This window comes from Rhea americana, unplaced genomic scaffold (assembly GCF_003343005.1).
Source record: "Rhea americana isolate MKP2758 unplaced genomic scaffold, rheAme1 scaffold_80, whole genome shotgun sequence".
Lineage (NCBI taxonomy): Eukaryota > Metazoa > Chordata > Aves > Rheiformes > Rheidae > Rhea > Rhea americana.
In genome coordinates, this window is record NW_028186979.1 from 681,041 (window position 1) to 704,286 (window position 23,246).

General features: G+C 38.0%; 1 long non-coding RNA gene across 1 annotated transcript; it reads right to left on the reverse strand.

The window, feature by feature from the left end:
* Positions 1-2,359: 2,359 nt before the first annotated feature.
* Positions 2,360-23,125, reverse strand: LOC146585427 (uncharacterized). Its single transcript, XR_014897998.1, has 5 exons — positions 23,051-23,125; positions 8,128-8,196; positions 5,342-5,445; positions 3,110-3,401; positions 2,360-2,616 (listed from the first exon to the last, which is right to left on the reverse strand). It is a non-coding gene; the product is annotated as an uncharacterized LOC146585427 (long non-coding RNA).
* Positions 23,126-23,246: the final 121 nt, after the last annotated feature.

The following is a 23,246-nucleotide window of genomic DNA, read 5'->3' on the forward strand; positions in this document are numbered from 1 at the left end:
AAACAGTCTGAATATAGTTAATGGCAAGGCTTACTGACTTGGACTTAGCAACACACTAATTTCTAGTAACGAATTTCTAGTAAGTAACAACTTACTTTCTAACCAACCTCCAATGCTGGCAGAAAAAGCCCCTGTCTAACTGAAAATTTCTGTGTAGGTATATCATGGAACTGTACCATGACCATTTAGGTAGCAGCAGAGCTAAGCTGACTCATTCATTTGTAATTTCTCTTTTCACTATTCAAATCACTGCTTTTTTTTCTAATTCTTATCTTCCCTAAACAGGAGTCAAAAACAGAAGGATTTTTCTCATCCAATGGGTCTTATTTTTCTGGGAATCAAGATCTACAGAACAAGGCCATATTAAATTAGGGACTATACTGTAGAATAATGCTTTCTATTATTAATTCATCTTTACTTGAATTTAGAATACATGAAATTTGAATATGTCTGAATTGTTAGGGAATGCTAACTCAGACATATAGGCAATATTTCCCACARAACTGTGACCTGTAGCATGAATATGAAAGCAGTGCAATTCAATGCAATTTCCACTTTAGGCTGGTGTCTAAAATTGAAAGATCAGGCTTGGGTGAACAGATGATAGAGCAAAGGTTGTAGGAGTTGTTCTGTCTTTATGAAGATGTTCATAAGGTGCCAACTTTCTATTTGTCCTCTGATGAGGAAAACAAAAGATTCTTAGTGCCCGTTCTTTTGTTCTGTGTACACTTCACATAAGAAAGATAGCTATTATTAAACAGAACAGGGAGTAAAATCTCACTTTGTTGTTATCCACAGTACTAATTGTGTATCATGCTGCTACTATATGTCTCARGTTTTCTCCTCATTTTCCTAGTGCTTATGCTTACTTGATGCTCAGAGAGGTTTCTCTCTGATTCTGAAGGCAGTTAATATATAATCAGATTTTGACTGTCTGCATGAATGCATGTGAATAGAGTTCAAGTATGTAACCAAAGTATATTATTTTTCAATTCACACAAGCTTCCTGCTTTACATTATCCACACATCCAGATATTTAACATATGCCTAACCATGATTCCRTGTTCAGAGAAGTCTAACAAAAAGCAATGGACATAATCAGATTAAATAAATCGACAATCAGACATGTAGGCAGAGATAACATAGGGCTAGATCAAATGGGGCAATAATTAGATACAAAACTCCATAACAAAAAAACTCCATGTATTTCTGTAAATTATTGAACTAGCTTTTATTTCTCACAATGTAAGCAATAAATTTATTTCAGTGTAACGTTATCCTTATCATCCAGCTATCATACTTTTCTGATCCAATATAATCTATTCCGCAGCTTCTGATTGGCATTCATTGTCTGTACTTTGTCTCACCTTTGAGAAGATGACCTTATGAATTCTCTTCTTCTGCTCCTTCTCAGGTCAGGTGTACTCTGAAAAATACAATATAAATCCATGCAGTCTCTGAGAGGTTTTAGTGTCTCAGAATATGCAATTAAATCTTTGGCAATTCTTGATCATGTAATCACAGATGAGACAGGCATATGGAAAAAGGTATATCTTTGAGTGAAATATCTAGGACTTGTGATTACTCAGTATAGATTCTATGTTCTTACCCATCACACTTGCCAATTAAATGAAATAGAAATTTAGAAGTTACTGAGGCTGGGGGGAGAGGGCAATGTGGAGAAGATAACTAATGCAAAGGAGATGGGGACGTTAGTGGCATTTGGGAAAAGAATAGCAGATTTAAATTATTTTCTTATGTAAATCTATTCTAAATTGTATGGCTAAATGGTAATTCTTTCCTAAAGAAAATGTRTTTTCATATTGAATATTTTAAATAAATATAGGTACAGATATACACATATACACATATGCACACATACATAATACAATCAGGTGTGAAGTTAAATACTTGACATAGAAATATTTTAGTAATCTGAGTTACGAGCTTTCTTAAGCTCATAYGTAAATCTGAACATCCTCTACTGATTCCTTTCGAAGTCATCCTAAACAACTTGTCCATGGGCAACACCATGTTTATAATCATATAAATAAGCCAGCTGAAATGATCTTAGGTATGTCTTCTTTAAATCTAAAGTTATGTTTAATCACAATCTTATTAAACAGTATCAACAGTAATCCATTACTAAACAAATAAACTAAAAAAGGCAAGCACGCTTTAAATACTATCTGATTTTATCTCACAAACTTCACTTAGGATACAAAGTACTGAATTACCAAAGTGAACGTATGCACGCTAACGCAATGTTTCATCTGCCTTTTTACAGCAGAGTGAATTAGCCACCTGGCTGTCTCACTTCTCCTTGCCTCTTGACAAGCTGCCGTGTTGGACTTGTTCAGTGACCCACCATCCACCTAGACTTACTTTGGAGAGTTGAAAAGTTTAGGCATCAGCTTACTGGGAGAAGGCAGAAATCAGAGATTGTCCTTGGCTTTGGCATACACAGGTCAAGTGCGACCTGGTGTTTCATATGTCTTCTGGTAGCAGGACACCATCCTTTGTCCAAATGTCTAGGTGTTGAAATTAGACCTGCCTCTCACACAGGTCCAGTTGCTCGATAGCATCCCAGTGAAGATGTGACTTCTCTGTTTTGGTCTTGCAGACAAATGAGGGATTCAAAAATACAGCAATTTAATAACCACCCTGCAACTTTTAGACTATGCACCTAACACATAAAATGTCAAAGTTATCTGAGCCTTACTAAACATAAAGTCATAAACATTTTTGTACAAAGCAAAACATTTTGTACAAAAGATATTAAAAAAAAAAACCAAAGTTTTATTCATATAGAGCCAAGAGTTCAATTATTACAGACTTTCTTACAGATTTTGTAACAGCTTTGAAACTTTAATTCATTTAATTTAATGGGGTACAGGAACTCTGTGGTTCCCCAGATCTGCAATTGCACTCAAGTACAAGGACAAGGAATCAAACTAGAAAGAAAGAAAGTAGGGGTAAATACTTGCAATTTTCCCCCCTTTTGGGGGGTTCCTTGGCAACAACACTACATCAYTGTAACACTGCAAACAGTGTCAGCAGACATAGTTCAGCGACACATTTGATTAACGGGTATGATAAAGATGTGTACCTGAACCTGATGTGAAGACAGAAATGGAGATTATTCCATTTCTGCTGCTGGTTTGCTCCATTGGTTAATGAACCACTGTGATAATGCTGTGCATTTCCCACTTTAACTTGTCTGGTTTAAATTTCCAGTTGGTTAAACTGAAGAGTCTTTAATATTTCTCCTCTAGTGATGGCTCTTAGTGCCAAGGATCAAGTCACTTCTCGTTCATCTCTGCATTAATGGAGGTTAGCAGTGGCAAAATACACCTCAAACTGAAGCCAGGTCATCATCTGTGGAGTTCAGAGGAGTTCTGCTGTTCAAATAAAGCAAAAATATTATCATGTAAGAGAAATAAACCTAAGAGCAATTTATCTCACCAGTTGACCAGAATTGAGCCTAGCGAGAGGATGTTTTTAAACTTTTAGAGAGAGAGGTTGATTCCCTACCTATCTGTGCAAGAATTAGCCCACTCTTAGCTAAGTTCAGGAAGATTAGCACACCTTCTTTAAGAACTGGCCCATCTTGATATTCTTATACTCAGAGAAGTAGAAGTACAGTGAAGCATCTCCTTTTGCTTTATCCTGGCTAGCAGCACTACGCATCCCCCCAGGACAGTTCGTGGGCATCCTTCACCCCCCTGCAAATAACCGCTTCCGAGAGCAAGAAGGATTCATTCTCCACAATTAAGGCCTAATTCAATACCCACTGAAATCAATGGAAGTTTTTCCACTGACTTCAGTGTGCTTCAGCCTGAGCCCTGAAACCGACAATCATCTGGTGACATTTGTGTTATATTAACCCAGCTTTTAGGAACTATATTGAGGTCTCCAACTCATTTCACATAAGCCACCAAACAGTAATAATTTTCAGACAGTGTCAAACTGACCCAGATTTGAACTGTCAGTCTGGAGCTAGAAAGCACTACAATCCATTACTAGCCCCGTGAACCATCTGGTCATARTATTTGTAATATCTCAAGCATCTTACATGGTACTTAGTAGCTGAGTAGTTTACTGAGACTTGTAAAAAACAGCATGTATATATGTGTGTGTGTGTTCATGCACTCATGTGTGTTTATATGTGTATTTAACTACAACTAATAATTTTCTCTCATCAACAGATATACTTGACACTGATTTTCAGTATTGTTATGCAGACTAGTGTGCAAAGAAACAAAGCATCTTTTTGGCTCTGGAATAAGGCAAAAAACCCAAGAACTTAGGGTGAAATCCTAATAAAGGCATTGTGACCAGCAAGTCAGGCACAGAAAACTTTTGCAAGAAACTCAGGGGCTATGTGTTTGTTTCTTTGAGTACATAATCACTTCAGCAGATACATTTTTTTTCTTTCAATTACACACAAAGCCTGTTTTGCTTTTATTAACTTTTTCCACTAAGATTTGAGCTTGCCAGTCACACTGAGAATATACTAATTTCTGTCAYCTCTCGTATTTGTATTTCACACGGAAGGCAATGGACACAATTTTCATCTGTTGTGCACCGTAAGTACTCAACTTTATTTAAATGGCATGCCAAAGGTTAAGTGGTGCTATTTTAAATCTATTTTGGAGATGTGTAAATGATTAAAAGAGGCAAACCAGTGCAAAGTAACATCCAGAAGGAACTTTGTGTGGGGACAGCTTGGACCATAAATCTGTTCATAAAAGGCCATCTTTCAAAAAATACTTAGTCTTGAAATATCAGTAAGAAGTATCTTTATATGAATCCATACATATACTTTAATATTTTAATAATCTGCTCAGTCACAAAGCCACACTTCATTTGAGCTAGATTTTACAGGAGCAGTTGTGGTTAATTTATAGAAGAAAAYTCATAAACAATGTAATATATATAAGCATATAAATGCAACATGAGAAACTCAGACTAGAAAAGCACAGATGCAAAGGAAGTCCATTTACAGAAGTCTCCACTGAAAACTAGCTTTACAAACTTCTTTTAATAGTGTTCCAGCTTACATAAGAAGAAACTTCTGAGATTTGTCCAAGATCCTACATCCTCTCTCTTAACTTATTCACAGTTTGCCACAGTACACTGCACATAGATTATCCACGAGCACATAAGAGTGAGCTTTTTGAGCTGACTTACAGAACAGCCCAAACGCTAACACAATAATTCTTCTATTCATTGTTCTAGGATTCAGAAACAAGGATGAGGAAATAAATCTCCTGGTTCACCATATCTTTACTGCTGGCACGTTCTCTTCATGACTAATCAGAAGTACTTGATACTCAACTGTTAATTCTGCAAATACGTTCCATGGTGGATCTCTTTATTACGTACTTTGACATCCACTTTTTGATGATGAAAAGCTCCACTACATATCAAGCAAGGTGAGGTCTGTAGAGAGAAAAGAAACAGTATTTTTAACCAGACTAAATGATGGTGGAGGGAAAGCATTTTTGCACACAAAGCTCCAGGACTACCTGAAAGAGAGAAACCACCTGGGCTGAAACAGATCCAGCCTCTTTGATTCTCAGCTGGCTGATGGGCAGCAACTTCAGGTTACACCTCAAGTTACTGCTCACAAAGAGCAAAAAATATTTGAGTGTGAGAAGCTGTAAAAACATCTCGGACACCTAATAGGATGTCACTACAATGTTTGGTTGCTCTCTGGTTAGACTTTGTTTTTAAACGATATTTGAAAGCATAATAGAGATACTTGGTGAAGCTAATAGATACTCTTACTGAAGCTACTAAGGCACCAAATAAAATACCTATATACTGGGATATAGTGAAAAAGAGAAAGCAACTAATCCTACGTACTCACCTCATTAGATAGTTGCTGAAATGAAAATTCTGCCTGAACATGTTGAGAGCAGTTGATTCAGGGGAGTCAATACTTAGCACTCTCATAGATTGATAATACGCTTCAATTAGAATTAATGCATTTAATTCTGTGATAATATGCAACATGATATTCAACAAGATCTCTTTATATTTTATTTTTAAAAGACTTAGATAATCAAGAGAGGGCGAGAAGTAGCACCCTCCTCTGGTACCTCCTCCTGTGGTTTCTTACTCTTTTGGTAGATACACACATTGCATATATGGTGTTAAGCAAGAATCAAGGTATTTGTCACCATTGCTTGCTGCAATATTTTATTTTATCTCTAATTTTATGCTAAAGGCAAGTATAAAGCACTTTTATTTTAAGGCAAGGATAAGTATTATTCATGGTTAGAATGCCTTTATTCTACAGATCAGCAAATGCTTTACAAATACTAATGAATTAAGTTTCACATCCCAACTGAGACATTTTTTCTATTGTACAGGGGAGAAAGGCAAAATGGCAGGAGATGKCTCACTAAAGGTCACCCAGCAAGTCAGTGCCCTAGCTAGAAATAAAAACCCTAGGTAATCTAACTCCCAGTTAGATATGCTAATAACTAGGCAAACTTCTGCGAGGAGATTCAGGGAATCAGCCTGAGCCATTTGTTTAGCGGACTCTGTCTCCTGCTAGGGCCAGACTTCTATGGCATTGCCTTGTCAATCAGAGTGGCACCCTGAAGCTGTACCAGCAGGCCCTCTAGCTTTAAAGAGGCCAATGAAACTACACTTTTAGTTTGTTTTGCTAAAGATAGGCTTGCCACTTTGGTACCTAACCCAGCTTTGCTAATTTAGCTCTATTTACATTCAAAGCACTTTTTTGGTGTATCAGCATTCCTAAATCAGTAGAGCACTGCCTGGCCTACATAGTTTGTAGATGTGAATACCACACACCAATCAGTCAATATCAATTCATCCGATCAAGGTTTAAAACTTTCTACCAAAGACAATATATATGCTCTAAAGATGGGGAAAAAAATTAAACTCCCCAAGCATGGATTAACAGTAAAGCATACTTGTGTGAAGAAATTTACTTTGGCTAAGCCTCCCTTCCACCTGTGTTCACTTTCAGACATCATTGATATTCTGAGCTTTCCTGGTTTAGACAAACTTAAAAGCAAAATCTAAAATATCTGTGGGCAAGCATCTGGGGAAACATAGATATTCTCAATTACACAGGGATTCTTCATGAATGTAACTTATCAAAACTACAGAAATATTCAATGACTCATCTGACAAATCATTGCTAAGTATCACAGTAATGACAATATCCTCCAGAACTTTCTGTAAATTAGTCTCTGAAAAAAAAAGAGACTAATTTCACAGACAAATCATTCAGTTAAACTTGATCACAATGACCTAGTTCAAAGTTCCCAAAATGTGGTTCACACAAACTACAGGTGTGTGAATTACAGGTCCTCAGAGTAGGGGCAGCATTTTGCCAAATGGAAGGAAGACTGGGAGACCTTATGTTTCTATTGTAACAGCGATAGTTAGTTCTCATTCAGGAAAAGGAGAGAAAAGAAAGCTAGAACATCTGGAACTGGTGTAAAAAATGAGATAAAGACAGAAGTGCTGATGATTGAAATGAAAACTAAGAGAAGGGAAGAAATGGAAAGTGAGARAAAATAAAAATCAATAGCTGGTAAATCATTGTCGAAAAAATCTTGGTGTGAGCTTTTGTCAGGTGATGAAATTCCTCTGTGAAACTTCTGATTCAAGCACCTGCCTGCCTCACAGACTTGAATGCACTCACCCTTTGAGGAAGCACTACTACCCTCACATTGCAGACTGAGATGCACAAAAGTTAAAGGTAAAATTGAGATTAAATAATTCTTGTTGAAAGACACTTTAAGCATCCAGCCCCAGATTGACTGAAGTAACTGGGGTTACACATCTAGCTTTTACATTCAGTCAGTAGAGAAATGCAACAGCTCAGAAACATTATGTAGAAAAAGTCATTTGGTAGTGGGGATCTGCGTATGCACAGAGCACCTTAAAAGACACGCTGACCACAAAGGTTTAACTGATCTCTCAGCTTTCAGAGCTTAGTCTGAAGACCTAAATACCTGGCTGAAGAACTGGACTGTTTCTTACCTACCTGCTGGCCCCAGTCAATTATTCTCATTTACACACCGGAGACAACATTTAACAGCAGAGGTGGGACGGTTTCCATGCTGTCTGCATACTCACGGCAAATATTCCTGTTCTTGGCAGCCAGGAGCCCACGTCTGCCACTTCATTGACCTAGACTATTTCTTCCTACAATGAAAAAATGAGAAACAGTAAGCATCGGAGTTGGTGCCTGATGGAGTTTGCTTGGAGCTCCAAGGTACTGCAGCCAGACTGCTTCAAGCAAGGCTTGTTTGGGTATTTCTTCATAGCACTGTAGTGTGCAGTATAGACGTACCCTAAAATACATGTCTCTGTAATCAAGAAGGAGCTTATTATTCATCCAGGAAGGGGAAAATTAAGCAAATAAAAACAATTCCAAGATTTGTTGAAAATTGAAAGGCAAACTAGGCAAAATTGTTATTAAGTAAGACTCCTCCTGCCCTCCTTCTGGAGTCTGGTTAGATGTCTTGAATCTATCTACTTGCAAATTAACTTATAAGTGGACTGGGCTTATTATGAATACTCAGAATATATCATCATAAGCTAAAACACTAGATATCACTAACAAATCCCCAGAATTTCAAAAACAACTTTGTCACTGCTTCTTCCCACTCATTGAACTAGAACATGTCTTTTCATAGAATCACAGAATCAGTAAGATTGCAAGGGACCTCTGGAGATCATCCAGTCCAAGCCCCCTGCTCAAGCAGGGTCACCTAGAGCATGTTAGACAGGGTTGCATCCAGGCAGGTCTTGAAGATCTCCAGAGAAGGAGACTCCACAACCTCTCTGGGCAACCTGTGCCAGTGCTCTGTCACTCTCACAGGGAAGAAATTCTCCCTCACGCTCAGGCGGAACTTCCTGTGCTTCAATTTCTGCCCATCGCCTCTTGTCCTGTCACACAGGACAACTGAAAAGAGTTTGCCCCCGGCCCCTTGACACCCTCCCTTCAGGTACTTGTACACATTGATAAGATCCCCCCTCAGTCTTCTCTTTCCCAGGCTGAAGAGGCCCAGCTCTCACAGCCGTTCCTCAGAGGGCAGGTGCTGCAGCCCTCTGATCATCCTCGTAGCCCTTTGCTGGACTCAATTTCAGTTGTACTGTTTTCTTCAATGGCAGGAGAGTTTTTTAAAGAGTCACCTTTCATCATACTGTAGCAAAATCAACTGAAGGATTCATTCATTTTTACATGCTATTCTCTCATTTTCTGACAGCAATTATCTCAGTCTGAGTTTCTATTCCATCTGTAAAGATCCCTTTTTATGAATGAACTTGTTTCAGCTCAGTGTTTGTCTGAGGTTGTCATTAACAGAAAAACATATTAGTACACTATCAACAGCTAAGCCAAGATTTCTCTGTCATACAGTTACCTAGACACACAGTTCAGATCTGAAGAATATATATAATTTAAGACACTATATTTAGATTTGCAATGCCTTCCTACCTATTTATATAGAATCATTCAAGTTGGGCCTTGACCTACCAGAATTAAGCATAGACAAATGCTTTTCAGGGTACCTCTGCAAAGAGGGCTGCCAACAGTCATGTGGCCACCCTGTCCAAGTTTAGAATCATCCGGATAAGCCAGTTCACATCAAGGGACTGGAAACATTTTAAAAGAAAGAGCATCRCTCCAGCCCTACCTAGCCAAGCTAAGAGATAACGTATGTCAGCTCAGGGTCTGCAGAACGCTTGTATTTCTAGAAATGTATTGAACCCATGTAACTCTTCTTTAATGAGCTCCTCTGGAGTTATGACTATGTCTTCAGTAGGACAGCAGCGAAGGCTGGAGGTGGAGAACAACCTGTTCTGCAAGCGCTTGTGCTCCTGATTAACCTCATCTCTTGGATTGCTCCAGACACCCATCGTCGGGAAAACCTAAACTCCTTTGAAGTACATTTCACTTTTGACATTGACACTGACATTGTTTTACCAGGAAAAAAAAAATCAAAAAGAAAAGGAGAGAGGACAAAAGCTGTCTGAAAAACTCAAGATGCCAGTTTTGTAAGTTTGTAGATGAACAATTTATACAAACGTTGGTGGATTTGGTTGATTCTAAGTTCTTAAACCAAGTCACCTGAAAGTTTCTTAAACAACTGTGTTATTACATTTGGCCTTCTGAGATAGAGTTGGGGATCACAGCAGAACCAGAGACCAGGACTGGAAAGTAGAGTCTAGTCCTGGAGACTTTAATAGAGGCAGCTAAACAAGAAACCAGGTTACCTGAGCAAGCCCAGAAGACTGATTCACAATGGAAAATAAAATGATTCTCTGTAAACTATGTTCTCTGTCCACTTCTAACATCAGCAAGTGAACAAAGAGGTTGAAAAATTGGAGAGGTTTCTGATTAGAGATTAGATGATCATAGTAGTCCTTTCTGGCTTTAATCTTTGACTCTATAAATAAACAATGAGAGCATTTAGAGTGCAGGGGAAAACAGGGAAACCTTACCAGCAGGTGCTCGGTAGGGCTAGCAATAATATTCACTGCTGGACATCCCTGCTGGTCGGGGTCCGTCGTTAATTGGATGGTGCTGAGAACACAGGGATAGGCAAGAAATGATCACATTTCACCGGGAAGCCTGTGGAGGTCTATCACCAAATGCAACTGGGGCACCAGGAAACTTTTAGCAGATTTGGCAGCAGGGGTGAGTGCTTATTTATTTATTTATTTATTTATTTATGATCTGAGGTAAAAAGATGATGGTACTTCAGGAAAAGCTGTCAGAAATGTGCTTTTGCTGCTGATACTATGCCTGTGGCTGCAGTATATGGGTCTATTTATTACAACACATTTAAAAGATTATTTAAAAACTATATACATATAAAATAATTAGGCAAAGGTTATTGCACTGAGGAAAACTTTGGGGATCCATGATGCTGAAATTTAAGCTCATTTAAACACTCACTTTTCCTTTTTGCAGTGATCCTTATTCCTTTTGATGACAAACTAAAGAATTTCCATTTATGCAAAGACACAGTTCTCAAGCAGGTCCACTACTTACACAGGAATCACAGTAATGCTGAAATAAACGTACTATGAGAGGAAAAGCTTTTTTTTTTTTCAAAACGTTGTCTCTATTTGTATGTAACTTTTAAAGTAATATGCAGTATGTCTTTAAGCAGGTAGTGTTAGTCTAGGAATTCCCTGTGCAATTTGCTTGTGCAAGGCTGATATTTCATAGGGAAAATAAAAGACAAAGAGAAGAGTAAAAATAAAAGGAGAATGTATTACATTTCTTTTTGGCATAAAGCTGAAGCCAGATTGTATCTCTGAGCATCTATTTTTCGAAAAGCCTCCTGCAGTATTGGCCTGAATGTCCTCTGAACTAGGACATATACATGTAGAGAAAGAGTGGCATCTGCTTTGTTTTCATGTCATCCTTCATCAAAATAATTCAAAAATCTATTTTCCAGGATTAAAGGGTTCAATATAAATAACACCACTGAAGAACAGAAGATGCAGTTCGATTCTGCCATCATCATTTCAACAAAGGTCCCTAGCCAAATGAGGTAAAAMCGCTTCCCTTTGATCTCATCAAAGCCTTTGCTTAGTGTCCTATTAACCACTTCATCTTGACTTTTACGTATCACACTTGCTAAGATGTAGCTTTCATAGCTACGTGCTGTAATATCTTTATAAATTTGTCTATAAACAAATGACTGGACACCTTCAGTTCTTAAGGTCAATTTTTCTTAAGTGTAAAAATCCTCCTGGGAAATGTACCATCCAGTTTTGGAATGGAGCATTGCAAAAAAAAAAGTACATAGAGAACGTTAACTGAAAAGGAACAAAACTTAAGTCACCATCACAGTATTGCTAGCTGCATGTATACTAGAATTTTATTTTCTCCAACTCATGCCACATACAATTGTAGTCAGAGGAAAACAAAGAAAAAAAAAACCCACAGAAAACTTCCAGTGCAAAATTAAGGTAGATCCTTTATAGCTCACATTTAAATAGCTTTATCTTGAAGACTACCTGTTTCTGTTTCACATAAATGTGTTGAACTTCAGGTATGAGTTTTATTAAGCAATATATCATTTATAAGTTCCAATTTATTAAGAAGTAATACATCAAAATATAATAAAGTCTTAGCTAACAACTATGTGATTACTCAGCTACTTACCATGCTTGATACTTGATTTTATATATGAGTAATCATGGGTAGTACTAGTCAACTCTGCCAAAAATGTCAATATATTGGAATTGCAACTTTTCACAGGAGTGTACTAGTTCAGATGAAACTTTCATTGAAAAGGGTTTCTTTGCTCCAGGACAGAATTTCTGATCAAAATGAGAGAGACAGATAGGAAAGAGAATAGCTTAGTGGTGATAACGCATCCACAGAAATTCAAGTCCCTTAAAAAGACCAAAGTCTGGAATGTGGTTCTCATGCAACCCAGGTTTCCACTGAAGCACTGGCACCTCTGATCCCTTGTCCTCTCTCTCATCTTCAAGAAATATTGGTTTTAACTCATGGAATAAAAAAAGTTTTGAAGTTTCACTAGACTGCAAAGCCATTTCCCATACCATACTAACCATCACCTCCTTACCGTTCTGTAAAGAAAGCTTTGTAAAATAAGAAGGTATTAGACCAGTAAGGAGTTCAATCAAAAATAACTCCATGACATTAAATATTATTAAATTAAAATAGCAATTTAGTTTGTCAGATAATGATACACCATAGCCATTTACATATTAATATGTGCCTAAATGTTGAACTTCGTTTTCTGTGAAGATTGTGTGTTGATTCTTTGTTTGTTACTCACCCACCGTTCACTTATTTACTAAACATGTGCTAATAAAAAGAAAGCTTATGTTATTAAGATGGTTCTTTCATGTGACAGAAATCAGAATTTTAACAAAATTATTCTTCTTCAGTAGGCTGTATCTAGAAAATCTATGACAACTTTCAGAGTACATTTCTTCATAGAAATTTTATTTCCCATTATATGACTTAGTACTTTCATATAATGCTTAATTCTGTAGTTCAGTACCAGGGAACTCACAAACCAGATTATTTTTCTTTCTCAAATTTCTCAGAAGTTTGCTGCTAGCAGAACAATAGTAGTTGGGGGAGCAAGAGGCAAGTACAGACCTGCTGCTTCCCATCTCAAGTCTAAAATGGAAATTGACTCCCTGGGCTGGACAACTGTTGAAGAAATGTATAACTCAATAGGAAATGTATAACTCAAACTTATAAACAAAACAAAACAGAAAAAATAAGCAGGAAAAAAAACCCACTAGGTCAACAAAACCATAATTTCTCTTTGATTTACATGAGCTTCTGGTACATCACTATCAGCGCTCTTCACAATACAGTTTGTAAACAGCAAAGGACAAGGGATGTTAAAGGGGAAAAATATCTGATCAGAAGACTAGGCAAGGTGGGAGGTATGGCTGGGAACATAAGTGACACCAATTATTTTTCTATTGCTGTTCCCACTTAGATTTCAGCCAGTCAATAATGCTCTAATGCATAAAAGTTTAGCTCCACATTTAAGACCAGATGTTTATAATGTGTCTCTAGCTTTTCCCTCTTTACAATATTGAATTTATGACTGGTCTTAATATACTCTTCTTGATACAAATACTACTGCTCTTGTATCCTGTTGACATATTCAAGACAAACACTTCTGACTTGTTTTTTTYACCTTGAATAATTAATAGCCTTGGTATGGTTTCCAAAAACACCTTTCAAAACAAAATTATATTTGCTCTGATGGTGCAATTATTAGTCATCAATGAAGAATCTATAGGAAAACTATATGAAATATTTAAAGTGGAATTAAAATTGAAAGAGAAGTTAGGTATATATTTAGACTTGTACTTCAATAATTCATTGTAATTGCAGTAATGTAAAGGGGAGTTGCTATTGCGAATGTAGCTCTAGAATTACAACTAGAAACAAGCAAGACTTTGTGTAATAAATGTGGTTCTTAACACAAAATAAGAAAAAAATTGTAAATATTATTTACCGTTTCATGCCCTGGCTCTTAAAATGTTTCATTGCAAATCACGTAACTAAAATCAGGTGGTCCATACAAAAAATAATGGCAGTATGTTTCATTTCAAAGAAATGTCATTTATCTCACAGTTTCAGGGAAGGCCTCAACTTGCAGATCTCTCAGGAGATATTTACAGCCAAGGAGAAGGGTGGGATGAAGTGAGGGTAACCTTCAGCCCTTGTGCTCTGCAGCTGTGACCCCCCTAGACGTTCCTACCTTCTCTGTGCTCACCTGACACACATTGAAACTGTGACTGCAAACAAACCCTTAATGGACTGCCTGTGGTTTCCTTCCCCTTACACCAGAGAATTCACACTAAAAGAACTTAAAGAGCATTCAGAAAGAAATGAAAAGACAGGAAAAAAGTAAGTATGAAAGGACAGTCAGTAAAACAATAGCAAAGGGCAGAAAAACAAAACAGTTGAAGGCCGTAGAAAAACCTTTTACCTAATTCTAGACCTTTTATTTAGCATAAAAGAACAAGAGCAAAGCTGAATAATCTTTCTCTTCTGCCCAGCAGTTGCAGACAGAAAGCATTATTGTGCTGGTATAGCCATCAACTTTCTGGACAAACAGTACATGATATGTCCAAGTCTGGACTGACCTTCACTGAAAAAACTTTTTATCTCACTGTGCACACTGGTTGCTCTGAGGTAAAAGCATAAAGATAGTACAGCAGTTGAGTTTTAAACACAAAACATATCACATGCACATGTGGCAAATCTGAATGGAATTCTGTGATTTTTTTCACATGATGTGGCCTCATAGTTAAAAAGCTGTTATAGGGATAAAAATGCATTACTAGGGGAATTGGGCTGTATTTAGACATATTGGTAATGAATTCACCAAAACTCACTTTGAAGCCACTTTCTGATAATGGGGAATGAAGAGTGAAGTCTTAGGTTGAGGCACCATTAGGTGCCAGCAGCCAATGATTTTAGTACTCAGTGAGATACAGAGTTCCATACATACTCACCTTTTATCAGGCTCTCACTTTCAGCACTATCATCTAGAGTAATTACTGAAATAAATAGATATATTCTGAAATTAATAGCAATGCAACAAGAATCTACATTTTGCCCAAAGATTCTGTAAATATTTAGATCACAATTCAGCTTCCATTGAAATCAGCAGTCTTTCAATACAGTAATTTGATGGATACTTTCATAGAGTTCTGGAGAAGCTGAATTAGGTCCATAGCCATTTTGAAACCACAGATAAGGTAACTCACTCAGATCTCTTCTTCCTATGGTCAATCTAATGATCTTTGATTCTTTATGAAGTTGAAAAAATAGTACCACAAAATAGCTGCCTCCAAAATTATACCTAAAACACAAATCTGTTAAAGCAAAAGAACTTACAGATCAGCGATAAAGAGCAAAGCTCATTCCCATTCTGCAGTTTCATGATTGGCATATGCAGCTCTAACTGAGAGCAGCCACCAAAGGGAACATATGCAGATCCAATGCAAGGAAAGCAGCAGGGGGGAGAAGGGCCTTTGAGGAGCATGGTTCTAACTCAGCTTGAAATGACTGTGAGATAGCACCAGGACAGAGTTTAAGTTGGAAAGAGGAGGTGTCATTTTTCCTTTGAGTGCTCATATTCAGTGCCAGGAAGCACCACCACTTTTTTTCTGGAACTGAAAAACTACTTGATTTCAACCTGTTTTCCTATGGAAATAAAGCTTACGTTGTCCGCATAGCTGACTTCCACTTCCCCTCAGTGACTTGTAAATCATTTTCCCAGGTTAAGCCACCTATGACATCGTGTTAGCGATATCAAGGATAGTAAGTTCCTCCAAGTATCACGAAAGGATGTGACCAAGCAGAGGAGAGAGACTCGAGTAGAGGTCCCCACTGCATGGACCATGGTGGGAGCTCGGGTATTGTTTGGGGACCAAAGCAGCCAGGCAAGAGAGAGCTCTTAGGAATGGTCCAGCAAAGATTTCATAGCAAAAGATAGCATAGATTTATAGCAAAGAATAGCAAAGCAAAGCTATCATAGCAAAGATTTCTCCCAGGACTTGTCTCCCAGCAAAGCAAAAATGAACGCAGAGCTGCAGAAAACCACACTGCATGCTTTCTACTATTAATCGAACAATCTGATTTTTATCCCCCAGAAGGCCCTCTGAATCCTCATATGTGGTAATCCTTCCTGACATGTAAGCCTGATGCAACACCTTACTTTTTCATCAACTTGTTATTCCAAATTAGGAAGTGGTATTAAATGTATACATTTTAAGATTTCACATTAGGCAAACCTAATCTACATATACTTACATAAAATGTAATGAATTGCAGGGTCCCAAGGGTTAAATTTAGCTGTAGAATTATTTACATTAAGGTATCTTCACACCCTGAAGGACTAGAAATGGCTTAGACTCTGTTTAAAACTTCCTAACCTCCAGAAAACAGCTTCACAACCCTGAAGTCAGAAAGGTTAAAAGGTTTAAATGAATAAACAAATATCCCTACAGTTTTAGAAATTAGTTTAAATGCTGTTACACTGAAATCTGTAATTTCTCCCAGCACTTTGCAATCAATAATCAGACTACATTTTTCCAAAATACAGCTTAAATAAGAAATTCAACATCAAATTACAAGTTTACAAACATCTTACCTTAACCTATTTGAAGCAAGCAATAAAAAAGAACTGCCAGCTATTTTTTCTCTTATTGCTTTATATGGCATTATGCAAGAGTAATTTCCATAGATTATCCTAATTAAGCAATAAGGATTGTACTTTTGTTTCAGCAATAAACTATCTTTAGATTTCCATTTGCACCGACAAGTGGCTCCAGAAATATTTACACTTTGCCATGTAAAAACTGTAATGAGAATAAAACAAATTGTTGAGATCACTTATTATAGCAATAAAACCCAACAATTTTACCAAAGAAAAAGTACAGTTTTCTACGACTGCTTGTAAAAATCTGGACCAAAAATTTCAAATGTAATTATTGATTTTGAGTACCTAATTTGCACAGCTGTGAAGATATATGAATTTTCAGTCTTGCATTCCAAAAACGTACACTGACTAGATGCCTCAACCCTGCACATGCAAAAATGGTTATCATAAAGCAGTAGGGACTTTTTAATAATCCTAAACTGACCTAAACTATATGTTACTTACATTTACCTAATGTGGAAAAAAACCCCATCAAACAAACAAAGAAAAAAGATATTTTCTAGTGTATTTTATTTATTTCATTGATAGGTAGAAGTTTGTCACTCCTCTTGACCCAGTTGCTTATAACTATTTGTGGCTTCGATTCTTCAGTATATAGATCCTTCTAATAACCTTTTCTAAGATCTGTTTTTGACTGTGATCATGGTACAATGTAAAGATTGGAGCAAACGTATTTCCTTAACAAAATTCATCTTTCAATTTGTTTTAATAACTATATTTTTGCTCCAAAAATATATCTATTCTGTTATTTGTTTACTTAGCAGCAGTCGTGTTATTATTAACCAACTACCAAAAAGGTAATCAAGTTACTTGTGTTTCTGGCTTTTCCTTTTTTTTTTCTTTTTTAGTGATAAGTTTAGAAAATGGTAGAAAATGTTACTTCTTTTGATTCAAATGATCAAGCAATATATTCAGTCTTCCAAGAAAATAACTTGTAACAAAATCAGATACCTTTTTTTTATTTACAGAAAATACATCATTTTCCCACCAAACAAAAAAAAAAAACTTCTAAATGGCAGGGATACGTTTTCTTGGCTTACAGATTCAGATCTTTTCAGCTAACCCCTCCCCCAAAGCTTTCCTTTCCCCCCTTTTTTTCCTCAGGACCACACTATAAGGGCTTTTTTTCTGTGCCCCTCTTGTGCTTAGCTGCTTCTCTGTAATACATGAAGCTGCCTTCACATCAGTTMTGTATCTGTTAGAAAATCCTTGAAGAAAACCCTTCAGCTGAATGGCCTGGGTCATTGTCCAAATTTCTGCGTGGGTAATGGTTTTCCATTGTTTCCCAAAATGGCATTTTGTTTTTCCTTTATCTGCTCTGAATAAAAGGTGGATATCAATGCATAGTACAACACACCCACTTCCTCTCTCCTCCTACCCCAATTTCATCCATTTTCTTCACATAATAAAAAATAGCAATTTCCTCTATGGCATGATGAGAAAGAAAGTCATGATTTGCAGAGATACAAATTAAATAGGGATATAATTGCATGGGATTTTTTTTACATTGGGGCCATTTCACAGCAGTCCACATTGGTTTTACAGCTGTCCCAGTCTGCTTCATTGCTTCCCACCCAATTTACTTTCAGCCACCCAGAATGGACATCTTTCACTGAGCCCCCAAGGAATGTCTATTGTTTCGGTGAATTCTGCTGACTGAGACAGGTCTTATTCATTTTGTTCTAATGGAAAATTCATCTCTGTCACAGTAGTATCCTGCCATCAGTCTGCGCTCAGAACTCACGCTGACACCAACGGGAGCTTCGGGTGCCTTGTGGAGGTTGRGTCTCATCATCATTATTTATTAAACACTAATGAAGTCCTGGATCCAGACCATTAAAAGTTACAGTCTAGGTGCAGTCAGTATAAAGTCAGTAAATCTTTGAGGGTGTGGTATTTTCTTATATTCTGTTTCTTTGCTGTGTTTCCACTATATTTAACGTGAGAAATGAGTGGGTTTTTGCTTCAACAGTGGTTCAGGTATGACTGTGAACTACTGAAATTATTTTGACAGCCCAATGAAAGAAAAAGTGTATTAGAATGAATCTTTTAGAAGACGACCTACATTAAAGGAAGAGTAGAGTTAATCCTACGTTGATACTTGTAACTTGAGAACTTGTTTGGTCCAGATAAAAATTTATAATTTGTCTTGCATCTCCCATTTTTGCCTCTACTAGGATTACGCAGTACTCTAATCTATCCACAAAAGTCTTCCAAGACAATCAGACTAAATGAGAGAACCAATATGTATTCTACTAATCTCCTATAATTTACCCGTCTCACCATCTTTTAAAAATTGTGATTTTTTTTTCTGTTGGTGTTTCCTTTTGTTTAAAAAACAAATCAGTCTGTGAAGCTCCTGATTCATCCTCAGTTTTTTGCGCATGCCTTTATTTGCCTTAGTGATCATACAACGTGACTAAGGTGGAGATGGCAGCTCATGGTATGGAATCATTTCAAAGACTGTTTAGTCCAGAAATTAGTCTCCTGAAGCACCAAGCTGATGTAGAGTCTTATCACATCGCTTTTGATCCAGCCAGGTCTGCTTTTTCTTGTCCTGTTATTAATGAGGAAAAACAGACCTGAAGCCTTATTTTGTGCTATTGATCACATTTTGAACCACAAATCACTCCTTGTGTGCAATCCTTCAGCTGCCTCCTGTGAGGAATTCAGCAAGTACGGAGTGAATTTCTAATCAGCTGCGACTGTTCAGCACTACGGCTGGTAATTATGCTACCAGCGCCTGTATCTGCAAGTGTTATACATTTGTATTTGCTTCTTGCTGAGATCACACAGTTGGGAAAGCAATCATGCTCCATTACTCCTAGTTTTGACTCTTGGCCCATATGGCTGCTCACGGAGTCTTTCAGTGCTTTGCTTCATTTATAGCTAACATGGTTAATGACTCTTTGCTTTCTGCAAGGCTCCTGATCTGCTGAAATTTGCAGCTGTTCATTGTTAGCAGAAATGGTCAAAGCTTTCCCTAGCTTCCACTGCAGATGTCTGTTTTACCTAGTGATAACTGGACTCCTTTTTGGGGATGTGAGGAAGGGAAAGATTGAAGCAAGTGGTTGCCTTTTTACTATTGGTAATTTTATCTGGGAATAGATTATATGAAAGGTTTCAGTCTGGCTTCAGGGAGTACCACTGCCCTGGGATTGCTTTACTTAAGGTCACAAATGATTTATCACTAGCTGCTGATTCAAGTTAAATTACAGGACTTCTGCTGATGGATCTTTCTGCTGCTTTCGATACAGTAGATCTTGGAACCTTGCTGAATTGTTTGAAGTAATTGCTTAGATTATGAAGTACAGTCCTGGATTGGTATCATTCACCCTGATAGTGTATTATCAGTTTGTAACTGGGCAATTGTGGATCAAGTTCTGCCTCACTGGTCACATTGCTCCTCAGAATATAATATCCCATAATTCTCTGTCTCTTTTATTTGCTACAGATGTGGACAGAATTCTCTAGCAGCATAATATTAATTTTCATTGCAATACAAGCAACACATAGATGTATCTGTCTTTTACAGTTTAGTGTCTTGCAGCAGTTTGGACTGCATCTGTTTGTTTTACCAAAGCATGATCTTGGATGGTCACAAATGGTTTGAAACTGAATGGAGATAAAATATAATTGCTTTTGGCAAATCCCCTCTGTCTACTAGGTGGTTCTTTCTAGGCGATCGAAACTATCTATGCATATCTAAAGCATGCATCTGGAGCTGGTGGGAGCATTTCCATGAAATGAAATCTCATTGAAATATGCTGCTTTGTTAGAGCCAAAACATTTTGCAGAAAACATGCCTGTTTAGATGAAGTTTTGACCAGGCAGGTTTTCAAGGTCCAAGGCACTTGATCACTTCTAATGTGAGAAAGAGCGAAAGCATGCAGTCCAGCTTGAAAACCCAAGATTTCCTGTCCCAAGCTAGTAATTTCAGGGAACATTTAAAGAGTTTTGGTTTTGTACCCGTACCAACTGAAAACAGCATTGACACCAGGGAAGTTGCCACGAACCAGAATTACCATCTTCTGAAAAAGATGCTCAGAAAAGCTGTACCTGCATCACCCAGTCAGCAGTGTGATCTTCCTGCAGGGAGTGCCTGTTTTGGGTGCTAGAGTGCAGACGCGGGAGGGCTAATATTTTCTAGAAATTAATATCTAGAGGAAAATCATATGGTCAAACCAGTACTTACATATTTTAAATATTTGTTTTTGATATCCTGGGGGAGTTAACTGTTTAATTCAAGTTTTGAAACTTCCTGTTCCCAACTTTTTTTAAAAAACAAGAATTTTAAATGATTAGAATTTTTTTTAATGAAAATAAAGCAAAAGTGACTCTTCTCTGTGACAACTTTTAGGTGAGGGAAATGAGCATATTAAAAAAAGCTTAATCCCGCACAATCTCTACCAACCATCTTGATTTGCCATAATTATCCTTTAGTATTTACTCTTGTTGGCACCTGTGTACCCTAAATGCTGAGGAAATGCCAGGTTCAGTTCTGTGGAAGAAAACCAATAGAGACTTGCCTTCAGGAGAGGGCTTTAGCTGTGATTCATGTGCCCAAGCTCTGGAGATATGGGACCCTTCAAACACTTCTCTGCTTCTGCTGTGTCCCTGTTGGTACCGCCCAGCCCTGAAGCTTTTGGTGGCCCACCAAGGCACGCAGTGGCCGAGGCACGCAGCCCTCCTAGTCTCCTATGGCCCAACACCAGCTTTGCAAGTCACCAAGGATTCAGGGCCTGCGTAGCACTTAAGTGCTTTAGTAGCTGTAGCTCAGTGTCTAGAAACTCAGCACCATCTGTTTCAATAGACCTCTGAGATCTTCAGGTCAAGCGCTCACCTTCAAACACAGGAGAGCTTTCGCTTCCCAGGGTTTTCAGTAGATTTATCTCTGTTAGAAATGGCAGGGAGAGTTTTTAGCAAGGCCACTTCAAGATCATCTAGTGAACAAGAAATGTGCTCGGCAGACGAGGGGGGATGCCCCAGCCCGCTCGTCCCTTATCAGGACACAAATGTCTGTTATCGCCCCACAGGGTCTCGGAGAGGGCAGTTTCTGGGGGAAGCGAGGGCAGGCTGGGAAAAGGGTAGGAAAACCTGTTAATCCCCATCTTCTCCTTCCCTGTGCTTGGAAGAAATGGTGCGGGTTTTTTGCTGTTTTATAAACTTCTCCATAACAAAAATACCTGCACATTGGATTGTTGCAGGAAGCACTGCCTCTGGCGCTGTATCTGCAGCTGTGCTGAACTGCTGGCAGTACCGGCACCTCCATAAACTGGAAAGCTTTCCACTGCAGCAGAGATTGGACACCAGATCTTAAGACACATTCTTTGGTGGTGATATTCCTCTTTAAGTGTATCTCATCTCATTTGCAGGAGGCAGTGTCCTCCAACAACGATACTGAAGAATTACACGGAGCAAACTGAGTCCTGCCTAATCTCAGAATTTTGCTTTTTGGTAACATGTGCAACAGTGTGTCTGTCCTGGAACACTGGAAGCGTTCAAGCACTTACTATTGCTTTTACACATAAATTTTGACATTTTGTGATTAAAGAAACATTTCTCCTCAAGCCAGGCTCCAGAAACATGCAGGCTACTTGCCAGCCCTCCAGGATCTGCGGGTATTTAGAACCAATATTTTATTGTTTCTGCAAACACAGTATTTCCTTTCAGGCTCTAAAGGAGTAATGGGATGGGGGAGAGGGACCTGAGATTACGGTTCCTTAAGACTGTTTTCTATTTCCCCCCGCCCAGATCTGGGAAGCTTCTGTTCGCATTTACCCAGTTATGTGTCTTGCTGCACGTCTCACAGTTACATCACACAAATAATTGCCATTTGGAAAGTGTCGCACAACGCACAGCAACAGCCCACTCAGCAAAGGGCTGTCTGCACAATTTGGTAAAAGAAAGATCACAGAGGAATGAAAAAATAGATTTCATCTTTACATAGGTAAGGTAAAATGCCACCCCCGCACAGCGGCTGATAGCCACCAAATGCACAGTTCTTCTCTGTGCTAGCCACAGTCTACAGGGTCAACTGGTTGTTACACATTGGGGAAATATTGCAGATGCCTCATTATAACTCGGTGCATTCGCACTAGCAGTCTGCCACTAATCTCCAATTATCCCCATTGCTCAGCACCTGATCATGAAAGGATTAGCAGCGTGAAAAACAAACTAAGAGAAACTGCACTAAAATATTTAAATAGAGTGATCGAGAAATTTATAAAATCATTAAAATATTGCAGGGGAAATCTCTCTAATGCATTTTTAAAAATTCTTGCAGTGTCTTTATTCTTTACCTTATCTCATCTGTTGCACAGTCCTGAAAATTCTCATGTTCTTTGGCCTGATCTTCTGCCTCATCAAGGTGCTGCAGAACCAAAGCTCGGTTTTAAGTTGCTTGCTTTCARTCCCTGCATTCTTGTAGATTCAGAAAACACTGCGCACACCTACTACATTAAGAAGCGTAACAAGCACCAGTAATAATGTGCAGTT